This window comes from Ascaphus truei, chromosome 1 (assembly GCF_040206685.1).
Source record: "Ascaphus truei isolate aAscTru1 chromosome 1, aAscTru1.hap1, whole genome shotgun sequence".
In the NCBI taxonomy this organism is placed as follows: domain Eukaryota; kingdom Metazoa; phylum Chordata; class Amphibia; order Anura; family Ascaphidae; genus Ascaphus; species Ascaphus truei.
The window spans coordinates 488287294-488300907 of NC_134483.1; the positions used below are offsets into that span (position 1 = coordinate 488287294).

The following is a 13614-nucleotide window of genomic DNA, read 5'->3' on the forward strand; positions in this document are numbered from 1 at the left end:
GCAATAATAACAGTTGTCACGATAATGATCTTAAGAAAGTGATCATAATGATATTTATTGTGATCAAGATCTATAGAAATGGGGGGGGGAAACATTCATTCACTTTTTGAATTCATATTTAAAAATACATAATTTGGAAGGTATTTACTTTTATTTTTATTAGTTACGGGTGTTTTTAAATGACATTATATTTAAAAATATATAAAACATCCTTCTGCCTATAAAAACACAACAAATAGCGCGCATAGAGACAATCAATAAAAATATCGGTGCTTTATGTAAAAAAATAGACACGTTAAAAACTTGCATATGTGATAGTAAATGATCCACCCCACATGGGGATATACAAGCACAGCCGGAACCTCTAGTAGAAAAAGGTGTTCAAATGTCCCAATAGAATGCTGTCCCGAAAGAGAGTCCTAGTTCTTTGGCAAAACTGCACCTCGTATGCAGTAGCTGTGCTGCCGGTGTGAACGTTCTCGTGGGTGGGGGATGACGCCACAGAGTCTGCCGTATTCATGGAACGTGATGACCAAGACGTTCCATGATATGTCAGACGCTGTGATGACAGACGCCTGACATCATCCCCCCACCCACGAGGACGTTAACAGTGGCAGCACAGCTACTGCATAACGAGGTGCAGTTTTGCTAAATAAGAACTAGAACTCTTTTCGGGATACTATTCTTTTGGGACATTTAAACACCTTTTTCCTGTAGAGGTTCCGGCTGTGCTCGTATATCCCCATTTGGGGTGGATCATTTACGATCGTATACAGGGCTCGATAAATGCACTCGATTGGGGCGAGTGCATTTTTCCCGCTGTCGAGCGGTACCTTTGGCGGGGTGCGGCGTCTCCCACCATTCTCCTGCAACTTCGAAAGTCTCCCCTGCAGCTCGTGTGAAAATGGCTGCGCGGCGTCAAATGTCACCACGTTGCCATGACAGCGGGATGCTGCAGGATGCTACGCGAGGTCACGAGATCACGGGGTGGCACGTTGCCATGACAACTGTACACAGCGTGACGTCTTGACGTCACGTAGCGTCCCGATGTCATGGCAAAGCGGCGGCAGCCATTTTCACACGAGCTGCAGGGGAGACACTCAAAATTGCAGGAGAATGGTGGGAGTCGGCGCATCACGCCGCCGCAGGTAACACTCGCAAGCGGGTAAAGTTAGGGCGTGGGGTGAGCGTTTTGGGGGGGCAAGTTTTTTTTTTGTTTTATGAATTTGTCGAGCCCATACCATATATGTAAGTTTTTAGCTTGTTTATTTTTTGTTACATAAAGCACCGATATTTGTATTGATTGCGTCTCTCTATACGCTCTGTTTTCTGTGTTTTGGCTGCTGTCGTTGACTCTGTTGATGACGGGAGAATATTGAGCAGCAGGAGGACACACATTTCTTGCAATATCCGAAGTCTTTGGGCCCAGCGCGCACCTGTTTCTTTCATCCTCCTGCCTATCGCTGTACAATCAGAGATGGTGGAAGGGATTAAGAGGAAGGGGACAGATAGATACCCTGGGGAAGGAGGGGGCTGTTCTAATTGAGGGGTGCATGAATCTCCCTTTACATTGGCAGATACACCTTCTATGAGGTTGCTGCATCAAACTGCACATCATCAACTGTCCCTAAAATGTCAATGACTCCCGTGTGGGACTGACTGTAGTAATACAATCTTTTTTTAAATAGACATTACTTTTATTGAGATATTGAAATCATATTGGTATTTTCCCAACTATACTCTATACCATCTTGACCTAGTGGCAGATTTGTAGGAGTGGACAAATCATGTCACAGCCGGATAGCAGCACCTCTTGCACGAGTGTTTATTTCATTATCTAGACCAGTGGTTCCCAACCTTCTTCACATTGTGCACTCATTTCTAGAAGATATTTGTTCCGCAAAGCCCCAATTCATTTGCCTATTCAGACTATTGCTAACAAAACAGTTTGACTGATTCCAGGCAGTATATTGTCCAGAATTTATGGGGGGAACACAAGCTTAATAAAGCCCCTAACTGCACCTCAGTGTGTGCACAGCCCAGGTGGTATAGCTGTCAATCACTGTAGTAGCATCCAAAGTCACGCCCCACAATGCCTTGCTGATGTGGATTCAAAGCATTGTGGGGAGCAATTTGTTAAGCTCCTGCTGTAGGTGACAGCTTTACCACCCTACAAGGGCTCAGGAACCCATTATACAGCCTGGGATTCGCCATTACAGATTGTTTTGGCGAACTCTTTGGAGACCCCTCCCGAACCCCTTGTCGCGAATCACTTGTCTAGACATAAGGAAAGAAAGGAATCTTTTAGAGAAGATGAATGTTTATCTGTGGATCTCGGTGACAATGTTTAACCAAGTAATAATTTAAAGTAACACCCACGGCGGCGGTAATGCTTCACAGGCTGGTGGTTATGGTTTCCATTTGAAGCGGACCAAATGCTTCTCTTGAACTGAAATCAAATAGCATCTGAGGAGTATACTAGTGCGGCCACACAACATGTGCACTGCAATATCTGAAGAACTATAATGCTGAAAAGGTAGAATTGTATTTTTGTTTGACAGAAATGTCTAAGATATTTTTTTAGCAGGCAATTCAGCTGTTTAATGCAGTATACAGTGAGAATGGCAATGGCAGCTGCCCCCACACTATTGCCAAATGTAACACTATATTAAGCGGATAAACAAATATTTGCAGTACAAGGTGGGCACAGGAAACAAATTGTAAACGACAAACAGTACAGTATGATATCTAACATCCTAATTAAAGTGCCTATACAGGGTTCACTGCTTTATACTTTTATTGCAAAGCAGGCTTAATAAAATTAGTGTTTGTCTTCACGGTGCTTTTAAAGTACACTTTGGTGATGACGCGAGTTTATGCTGGATGTGCTCCCCGGACTATAACTGACCGTCTGAAAACCTGCTGTAAGAATAAGAGGGTTTTAAAGAGCCACTGAAGGTCCCATGGCAATTAATGATGGAGCTAGTCAAGGTATGAATGTACATGTGCAAACATCTTGAATAATAAAGAGCTTGTACAAAACATCCATGCAGAACCATCTGTATGAGAGTGGTCCAAAATGGTCCAAAATGGAAAATACACTATTTTTTTTTTTTTTTTACTGTATGTCAAGACTGCGGTTTGCTGTATGGCCAAAAGCTGCACACTAGTGTTTCTAGCAAATAAAAAGGGAGTAAATCCCCATATTTGCTTATGTCCCAGTTTCTATGGACTAGTCACCCAATGACGCCCGGCTACGACGTCAGTGCATGTTTATCAGAGACAAATAAGGGGTCTTGACTACCAGCCCAACAATAGAACGGACATAGAATACACAAAAATGAAAACGGACGCCCTTGAACAGACAACGAGCAAACACTTATCGGGCCGCTGCATGCCACCAATCCTGTGCAATCGGCACAATAAAGACAATAAATCAATGAAGAAAAGGGATGGCAACTGTTGCTTAACTGTCTTTTAATCAAAGATGCCACTCCTTATCTTGAAAAACACAGCATTACGCAGTCTTCTCCTGTTTGTGAAATAAGGAAATTGGACAAGGAAAGGCAAGAACATGATCGCAGAATAAATCTCGGGCGGGCCTGATAGATTTGAGACAACAATGACTGTAGGAGATGCCGTGTTTACTTAGTTGGAAAGGAAGGCCAGGTAATAAGTGTGTTTGGGCCCGATTCCTCCCGAGGAAAGTCCCGATCCAGTACAGTGACCCAGACGATGAGCAAATGATTCTGTCATTTGTACAGTATGTGCCCTTTCCCATCAGCCCACAGAGAAGTGGAAGTGATGTGCCTGGGTTTGTATATGCATGATACTCGGGGAGTTATTTTTCTCTTCCTCCTACACAGACTGATAAATTATGCCGGGGTTTGCAAAGAAAGTTTCAGGTCCCTTTATTGCAAACCTGCTTGCGATGCTGCTATTTGACCAGCCAGTGTCTCTGTAAGTGCAGCGAAACCATAGTTGCTCCAAGTACATTCAACCAAGGCCCCGCTCACACCGCACACTACACGCCGTGCGCGATCATCACAGATGCCTGGCGGCCAATGGCAGCGTTCAGTCTTGAAACTACTCTTGGCTGCAAAGTGCGGCGTCGACGCTGCTGCCTTCGCGGGAGTCTTTTCAATCTGTGATCTCCGGCTGCAGCAGCGTGACGTAAATTTCAGCAGCCAATCAATGCCCAGACGTTTTACATTGATTGGCTGCTGAAATTGACCCGAGACTCGGCAGCTCCCTGCTCAAGCCCAGTGTGTAATGGAAGATGACAGGCTCATTAGACACACAAGCTCATAGAGACACACACACACGATTTATGCTTTTCTTTTATGTTTTATAGGTAATGATAAACCAGTACATTTTCAATTACCCTTCTAGAATTGTTCAAACACGTTTGTGATTTTCTGTGACATTCAGTCCTACAATGCATCGCAAAGCCACCCTGCACCCGTGACACAACCCACCCCCCCCCTGCGCCCGTCACACAGCTCACCCGCCCCTGCGCCTGTGACACAGCCCCCACCGCGCCCGTGACACAGCCCCCTCCTGCGCCCGTGACACAGCCCTCCCCCCCCCCTGGCGCCCGTGACAGAGCCCACACTCCCTGCGCCCGTGACACAGCCCCCCACCCCCTCCCCCCCCCGCTCTCACACACTTCCTGGATGTCGGATCATTCCGTCTGCTGGGGATGATCACACATCGCCCAGCAGACGGAGGCATGCGAGCACAGCGTCGCAAAGCCCCCTGTGTGAACGCGGCCTAAAGCAGCAGGGTTAATCTCCGAGGTCAGAGTTTAAGAGACAGGTTGCCATTCATAATCCTGGTATCTCGAGCTGTTGGCATGTAAACAGCTAACCTGGAATATCTATAACATTGCTCTTCAACTAGGTATCCAAAGGGGCTGGATTGGGAAACAAAAAGTACGAAAAGTAGTGCCACAAAAACAATGTCATTTAAAATATAATTTACAAAAGAAAAATATTATTCTTACATCTTGCAAACATCTGCAACATATATATTTATATTTACCACGCTCAGTATAAAAAAAATGGTACCTACCTGCAATGAAATTAGCAAAAGCTGATAGTCCAAAGGCCACTCCAAGACACAGATCCAAGATCGCTCCTCCACAGCCCCATATATTTCTAACCAATCCAATCACAACACAAGCAGGGTAGCAGCATAGAGGATATCTCAGCACACTCCCACATACCTGCCACCTAAATAAATTGAACCCCATCCATGCCACAGGGGACAGTAACGCATTGCAGGACCCTCCTACACCGAAAAAGCTACTAGCTGTATCACAAAATAAATGCATAGGGAACAAATGCTGCTGTAAGAAGCTACAAAAGACTTAATATTAATTAATATTTATACTGTATGCTAGGGAAATGAAAACATCTCGCAGTGTACCTTTTTGAGGTGCTAGCTGACCTCCAGATCTTCCCAAAAACTAGCACACCATAGAATGGTTTGGTTTTTAAACTAGAACATGTAAAAGCTTAAACTGGCTGAACCTGTCCTTGGAACCACTAAACATGGGACACCTCAGCCAAATTATTTTTCTACAAACCAAGCAATAGATAAACCTGGGTAGACTGGATCTGTGGTAGTGACCTGAACCCAGTTATATCTCTAATCTCCCAACATAATGAACCACAGGAAGTGCAACTGTCTGTTCATATCTGTGGCCAGTAAATATGCTGGTCAAGCAACGCCAACTGGCTGCCAACTGGCCAATTGTCCTCCTGATTTTCTCTTTCAGGACGGAGAGTGAAGTTTGACAGGTTTTCCTTCTCCTGGCAAAGACAAAACGGAGTAACAAAATGCTATGCCATACACAGGTGATATTAGGGATGCAAATAGGAAGAGATACACTTATTTTATCGCAACACAAGGAGGGTACGATTGCACTTAAGAAAATAAGTTTATATACTGTGCTGGAAAACGATTACTTTAGAGATATACGCATATCTATATCATAGAGATATTGTCGATACGCATATATATATACACACACACACACACACACACACACCTATAAGAAAAAGCCACTGGAAACAATAGCAGTAAATGGCTGATGAAAAGCATTTCTGTTTAGGATTACTAATCACTGGCGGTTACAGCAAGTGCCACTTTCAAATCAATTTGTTAAATAGCTGTGCTGAGAAGTCATCTGTGCTGAGAAGTCCTATGTGATGTATAACAGATCAAGTCAAACAAATTCTTACATTATATTCTTAATTGCATGTCCATGCTCAACATCCATTGTGTCTACGTTTTATCTGGCACAGTCTGATGTTTAGTGATCCGTGTGTATTATACAGGCAAATGATGGATACAGCAAATTTGCATTATATTAGTAAGAATTCAGCCTAGAGACTGCTATGCATAGTGTCACAATAAAGGCAAAATACATTGTATCTGGAGTAATATTTGATGTACAGGGACAGACCCTTCCAGTACTAAAGGAGAGCCGCTTTATCACAACCTAGTTGTGAGCAGCATTGTTCTTTTATAGTTGTGAGCAGCATTGCTCTTTTATAGTTGTGAGCAGCATTGCTCTTTTATAGTTGTGAGCAGCATTGCTCTTTTATAGTTGTGAGCAGCATTGCTCTTTTATAGTTGTGAGCAGCATTGTTCTTTTATAGTTGTGAGCAGCATTGCTCTTTTATAGTTGTGAGCAGCATTGTTCTTTTATAGTTGTGAGCAGCATTGCTCTTTTATAGTTGTGAGCAGCATTGTTCTTTTATAGTTGTGAGCAGCATTGCTCTTTTATAGTTGTGAGCAGCATTGCTTTTATAGTTGTGAGCAGCATTGCTCTTTTATAGTTGTGAGCAGCATTGCTCTTTTATAGTTGTGAGCAGCATTGTTCTTTTATAGTTGTGAGCAGTATTGCTCTTGTATAGTTGTGAGCAGCATTGTTCTTTTATAGTTGTGAGCAGCATTGTTCTTTTATAGTTGTGAGCAGCATTGTTCTTTTATAGTTGTGAGCAGCATTGTTCTTTTATAGTTGTGAGCAGCATTGTTCTTTTATAGTTGTGAGCAGCATTGTTCTTTTATAGTTGTGAGCAGCATTGCTCTTTTATACATATTTAAGTCTGCAGCCAAACTTAACAATACACAAAATTGGACTTCAAATACATTTTCCTAGAAACGTTGCCTCACGTACCTTTCCTTCTTTGTCAGTACTCTTACTTTTAGTTCACTTGCTTAGGACCACGCTTAAAGCAGTAATCCCCCTATCTAATCTATAATTCATATTAATTTTAACAGCATTGGGGGGAACAGGAGAGCTGAATGTTTCCCCCCAGCTGTCCGGCCCAGCTTCCGGAGATACTTACCGGTGAAGTTACGGTATTACTTCCCAATTTCTCCTCGGAATTTAAATTGCTGGCCAATAGGAAGCCACAACAAATGGCTATCAGCTTCAAGACCCCAATTTTGATGGCCATTTTTTTCCCCGCTGGACGGAGATTAATAAAAAAATAAATATGCCAACTTCACTGGTATCACAGGAAGCAGGGGGTTATCAAAAGCTGAAAACAATACGGATTAGCTACGGAAGAAAATTAAAGAGCATCTGGGATTGCCACGTTCATTCACAGCTACAAAACAGAGCCGCCAATAAAATTAAACATTTTGTTAACAATTTAACAATCTAATTGTTTTTCTTAAACTAATCTAACTGTGCTAAAAAACAAATATTTTGCGGTGTTGGCTTCATTTGAAATAAGTTACAAATTGTATTTGTTAGTGGTCTCTGAACGAGGTAGAGTATTTTCTTTATCCTGTCCTTAGAGAGCCAATAAAGATAAGGGAAGGGGAGGAAGAGAGGGGACAGCAGACAAAAGGGAGCAGCCAGAGGAAATCAAGTCCTCCCAAGTCTCAGCTCATCGCGTTTACAAAACAACTTTTAAAAAAAAGGATTTCAAAATACTTATAGGTGTCCGATTGTAGTCAAAAAGCCAATCGCATATATGTAACGCCTTCAACATGTCACTGCCATTAGGAGGGATAAACATAATAATAATAATATATATATTAGAAAAAGAAGAGGAAAAGCGCCTGATCCTTGTGTAAAATCCAATAACAAAGTTTTAATATCATTAACACGACAAATGCACACTCACACTTTGTCAATGCAAATTAAGCATTGTATGGGTAAGCCCACGTGCCAACGTGTAGCCTGATCGCCGACTACTTAGGGACGTTCTATACAGCATGCGGGCCTATGCGAAAGCACGTGCACGTGCCGCATGCTGTTCGTGTATATACTGTGTGAGTATACTGTGTTTATGTGTGTTTGTGTGTGTCTATGCGTATATGGGTATATGGGTGTGCGTGCGTGTTTATGTGCAATTTATTAAAAAAAAAAATAACCATTAATAACATTTTTACTTTTACCACACTTGTGTAGAGACACACACACACACACACACACACACACACACACACACACACACACACACACACACACACACACACACACACACACACACACACACACACACACACACACACACACACACACACACACACACACACACAACTGTATGCTCATCTGCATGTCTTAGGCAGGTCTGCAACCCCGCCTTTCCCCATTATCACCCAGCATACAGCACTACCACTGCAGCAAGGGATTCTGGGAAATGACATGCAAATGAGCACACAATATCATGCTCATTTGCATATTTGCTTTCCTGTAGAGGGTTTTTGTCACTTTTTTTACTCACCATAACTTAACTCAGTATTATGTTTTATATATATATATATATATATATATATATTGAATGTATAATATTAGACAGCGCCTGTGATAGTGACCAGCCACACAGCAGTCTCCCAGTAAACAACCAAATATATATATATAAATAAATAAAAAGAAAAAACATTTATTGGATTGTGCAGCCAATGTTTTATGAAAAATGGACGTTGAAACTTCTACCTTCTGTTCCCTAATCTTGATATATATCTTGTGTGCATGTGCCCCTCTTCCCCAGCTGATTCTGACAGAGAGGAGAAGTGCATACATGTGTTTTATCATTGGGATTTAGGACACAAAGACAAAAATCAGGTGACATAGCCACACCAGCCATCCTTGATCTGCATGACTCATAGCCAAGCTACCCAACTGGTAGGCTACCAGGGCACTTATCTGGATCATGGCATAGATGTGAGAAAGTAGGAGCAAAGAAAATCTATATAATGTACTAAAAAGAGGTACAGTACAAGGTAAGAGAAGACTGGATTGATGCAAAAACAAGGGAGCTCAAAAAAAGCCAAAGCAACTATTATAGACTGATATCCCTGTGAGTTTTCCATAGCAAACATAAATACAAGCAGTCCTCAGTGACACAACTGGTAAAAATATTTGATATGGGCAGGAGGCAGAAAAACCTAATGGCAATCTGCTGCCAGGCAATTTGTCCCATCCACAATGAAGGGATTGAATTAGTTGAATCTGGGATGAAAAAACACTTGACTCTCCTGTTTCCACCAAAACAAAAAATGAATAAAAGAAAGATGTGGTTGAACCCAATTATGTACATTGCATGAATTAGGAGCTAGCAGACAGGTCACGATCTCTACTGACCACTATCACAAAATGTATCTAGTTACTATAGTGAAACCCCCACACACAGTTATTTATGTGAAAAGGGGCTGACTAGGAAAGACAAGAGGACACACACAGACACACACACAGACACACACACTAATTATGATGCCATAAGTAGCCAAGTTACATTGTACTACTGACTAGTATCTAACATGTATTTATCATCCTTTCACTAACAGATGTATATTGAACAAGAATACAAATACTTCAGGAAAGTCTCCGCTTGCAGTTACTGACGTTCTTTCATCACATTACAGGGAACAGTAATTTGGTGCTTTATCTGCCTTAACGAAATTACGGTTGTCAAATAACCCAAAGACACTTTCCACCAGCATTATGACCTGGACAAGAATCATCAGGCTGAAGGCGTTATTAACAATTTCAATTCCGCGCAAGACTACAAATATCTGTACACCCAAAACAAAAAAATAGGTATCACTACTTCTGTGTTTAGAAAAGCAATGGCGGACTGATAAATATACATAATGCACTTAAAACGTACATTTCTCTTCATTAACATGTGAAGTAAAATGTTCTGTTATTTGTTATGGTTATATCTCTGCTTCCCTTCTATTCTTTCCAGGTTTTAATCTTCTAAGTGCTGGCAGGAGGAATTCAACAGCTTCTCTGACCTTATTTATAGAGGTTACGTAGCAAGATACAAAAAGGATGGGAAGGTTATTCTAGGTTCTCCAGAACAACAAAGTAATCTCAGTCAAGAAGTGGATACAGAGCAATATCTAAGTTTTAAAAGCCATGGGGCTGGCACTTCGCAAATGGAATAATTTGCCGAGGTTAGGTCTTAAAAATACTGTGGAGCCCCCTATCCATAATATTATTTTACCTTTGCTCACTGTTTGAGGACACACTCCGGGGATTAAAATAAAAAAACTCATGTATATAATTCAGTCTTTGGCATACCTCTACATCCTGTCAATATATATCAAATTCAATTGTTAACCCCAATCGTAATATTTTTCTGCCCTGCAATAGGCTTATTTAAATTGCAAGTCAATCCAAGCAAAGTTATATTAAAAAAAAAAAAATGATCCAAAACAATAGTTCTGGAAATGTTCTTCACGATTTCATTTGACTTTAGCAGTAGCAAAAACGAAGGATTGTATATATGTATATATAAGTTAAAAGCGGTTTATATAACCTACCATAGAGATAAATCTGACAGCCTGCCAAGAACGGTTATTGGTGATTTCTTGCAGGTTGTTCTACCTTTTAGGGGACCAACAGGTGAGTTCTTGAAAGCTCATTACACTGTAAAGGGCTTTGGAAGCCTATCCGGTCACTTATACACGTGTTTACTTGAACAAGAATCTGTGGGCACTGCAAAATCCATTGCATCATCCTCTATGCATCTAATAAATATTGAAATATTATTTAGCATGCCCGGAGATCTTCATTCTTACTTTGCAATAACAATCACCTGAATATCTTTTTTACATATCTGTAAAGCGTAAGTAAATGATGATTTGTTCACCAATCTACTGCTAGAGGGGCCTAAAACACCCTGCAAAGAAAACATGTCTTCTAGGTTCTAAAGAGTAGGAAAGTTTTAAAAGCTGAGCCCCCCTCCCAACAAAAATACTTCTGTGCCTTTGCAGTATTTACAGTTGTTGGCTCCAGTCACAACTCCCTCCCGGGAATGGGACATTTGGTTGCAGCCGTTTTACCGCAGACAGACCCTCTGCCGCAGCCGATTTGCCGCTGGAATCCCCGCTGCTGGCCACTTCTAAGGTACGTTTTATACTGGTAAATAGGGGATTAATGTAAGGTTTTTAGCAGTTAGGGTAAGGGATTCATTTAAGGGTTTTAGCGGTTAGGGTAGCGGGTTAATTTAAGGGTTCTAGCAGTTAGGGTATGGCGTTTTAGGGCAAGGTCTTAGGGTAGGGGGTTTTCTTACCTTAGTAGCCGGCGGCGGTGGAAGCTTCCGGCGGCAGTGTTAGTTCAGCCAAGTACCAGTGGCCATTTGGTCCCGGCAAAAACGGCTGTGACCAAATGTCCTAGACCGCCCACTCCCGTACCACCAAACCTCCTCCAAAGCATAGATTCACGAAAAGGACAAAGAGCTTCCCACTTTACTACCACACATAAAATAAGTAATGGCGAGTAAAAAAGTGACAAAAAACCTCCACCGTACAGTGTACAGAAAATACAAATATCACTTGTGAGCACATTCACATGTCTGCGACAGGTCTGCAACCCTGCTTTGCACCATCATCTCTTGGTATACAGTGCTTGCACTGCAGCTAGGGATTCTGGGAAATGACATGCAAATGATCACACAGTATCACCTGCTTCTTAACCATTTAAACATGGACCCCTATCTTAACCCCGTCTTACAAAGCTTTTCAGCACAGCCTGGGTTAAAGACGTGCACAGCCAGGAAACCTACTCAAAGAGAGCAGTTTCAACCTTTTGGGTCTCATCAGCCCCTCGCTGGTTATACTGGCTTTACTACAACATGTATTTCTTTACTCCAGGATTTGAGCACTCATTCTAAACCAAAGTGAACAGAGATCATCTGGGTATAAAGTAGAAGACTTGATTACTAAAGCAACATGGCAAATATTCACACACAAAGGGTTTGCAGCCACTGGTTTCTGTGCAATAAATCAAATGTTGTGTTACTCATCAAGGAAGTCTGATATATTTCACTGTTATTTTTTTAATGCAAATAATGTCTTTGATCAGCCTCCATAAGTCTGGTTTCAGATGCCACCCATCACGTATTAATGAGCAGCGTGTCTATTTGTGACAGGCATGCAAACACTGTACTTGACACAGGAGGATGCTCTTGACGTTTTTTCTCTCTCTTGTATGTCAGGTTATTAAAGGGGACAGTCTTGCCAAGGGAGAAAGTGAGTTAAGGACAGTAGCGTGTTCAATAGGTTCAATGTAGCTGAACATTTCCATGGTAAACCAATGTTCTGCCGAGTTAGTACAATCTTTACCCAACGTCTGCTGGTCCGTCCTCAAAGCTCTGTATGAAACCATCATTATTCAAACAGATAAACATAAGAAGCTGATGCTTGAACCCAGTGTTCCTAGAGAAATTCAAAGCAAATTAGTAAAAATTTACTTTAAGTGTGATTGAATCTTTCTAAAGGAGCCAGTTAAACCCAGGGGTGGACAAAAATAAAAAAATACTTTAGGTGCCCACGCCTCAGCTGTGTGTCAGTGTGCATCTGTGACAGACACACATCGCTCCTCCCCCATGGTCTGAAATGAGAGGAAGGGTGGGCAGAGTTCTGGAGCGCTCCACCTCACTCACTTCCCCACCACTCGCCTTGCTTCCCCCCCCCTCCCCCCACAGACGTCACATTAACCGGCGCAGTGCTGACTGACCGGTCAGTTACTGCTGCAGCAGGTAACAGTGCGCCCTATCCTGCTTTGCACACGCAGAGTATGCTGGGTAGCCCCAGGACAGGCGCCACATTTTAGGACCCCGGGATTTTACCATCCCTTGTTTAAATTGGGGTGATTTTTACCCGCTACATTGAACTACCCCATTAAGTCTTACTACACAGAATTGTACATGCCAGGTTCTTTCTAGCCGCATACAGGCATGCGATAAGATCTTCAGGACAGGGCCCCCCTTTGCCTTATGTTGTCATTTACCGGTCGCGCTCATCTCCATTATGGGTACTGTGTTTACCGTGTATTGTAATTTTGTAAAGCGCTGCGTAAACTGTGGCGCCACATAAATAAAATGAAACATAAAATGCCCTGGAAACTATTTTTATACCTTGACAATATGGACACGGTGACCTTCCCCACATCACAGAGCAGGCCCAGAGAGTCTCACCTCAGAGCAGTTCTCTAACTCCTCGAGCAACCACTTCTAGTCTCTCTCCAATAATCTGCAGTTTAAATGCCTAAGGCCATGCCTATAGTGCCGTTGTTAGCGACACGGCGAGTGACATCACCCGTCGCCACCGGCGAAAGTTATGTTTCACCGGGCG

The 13614-nt window shown here is 42.2% G+C and overlaps 1 protein-coding gene across 3 annotated transcripts in view; it reads right to left on the reverse strand.

Annotated features, from left to right (window-relative positions):
• The window catches only part of RBPJ (recombination signal binding protein for immunoglobulin kappa J region), an 87548-nt gene that overhangs the window by 51105 nt on the left and 22829 nt on the right, over positions 1-13614 (reverse strand). The gene's annotated exons all lie outside the window — the stretch shown is intronic.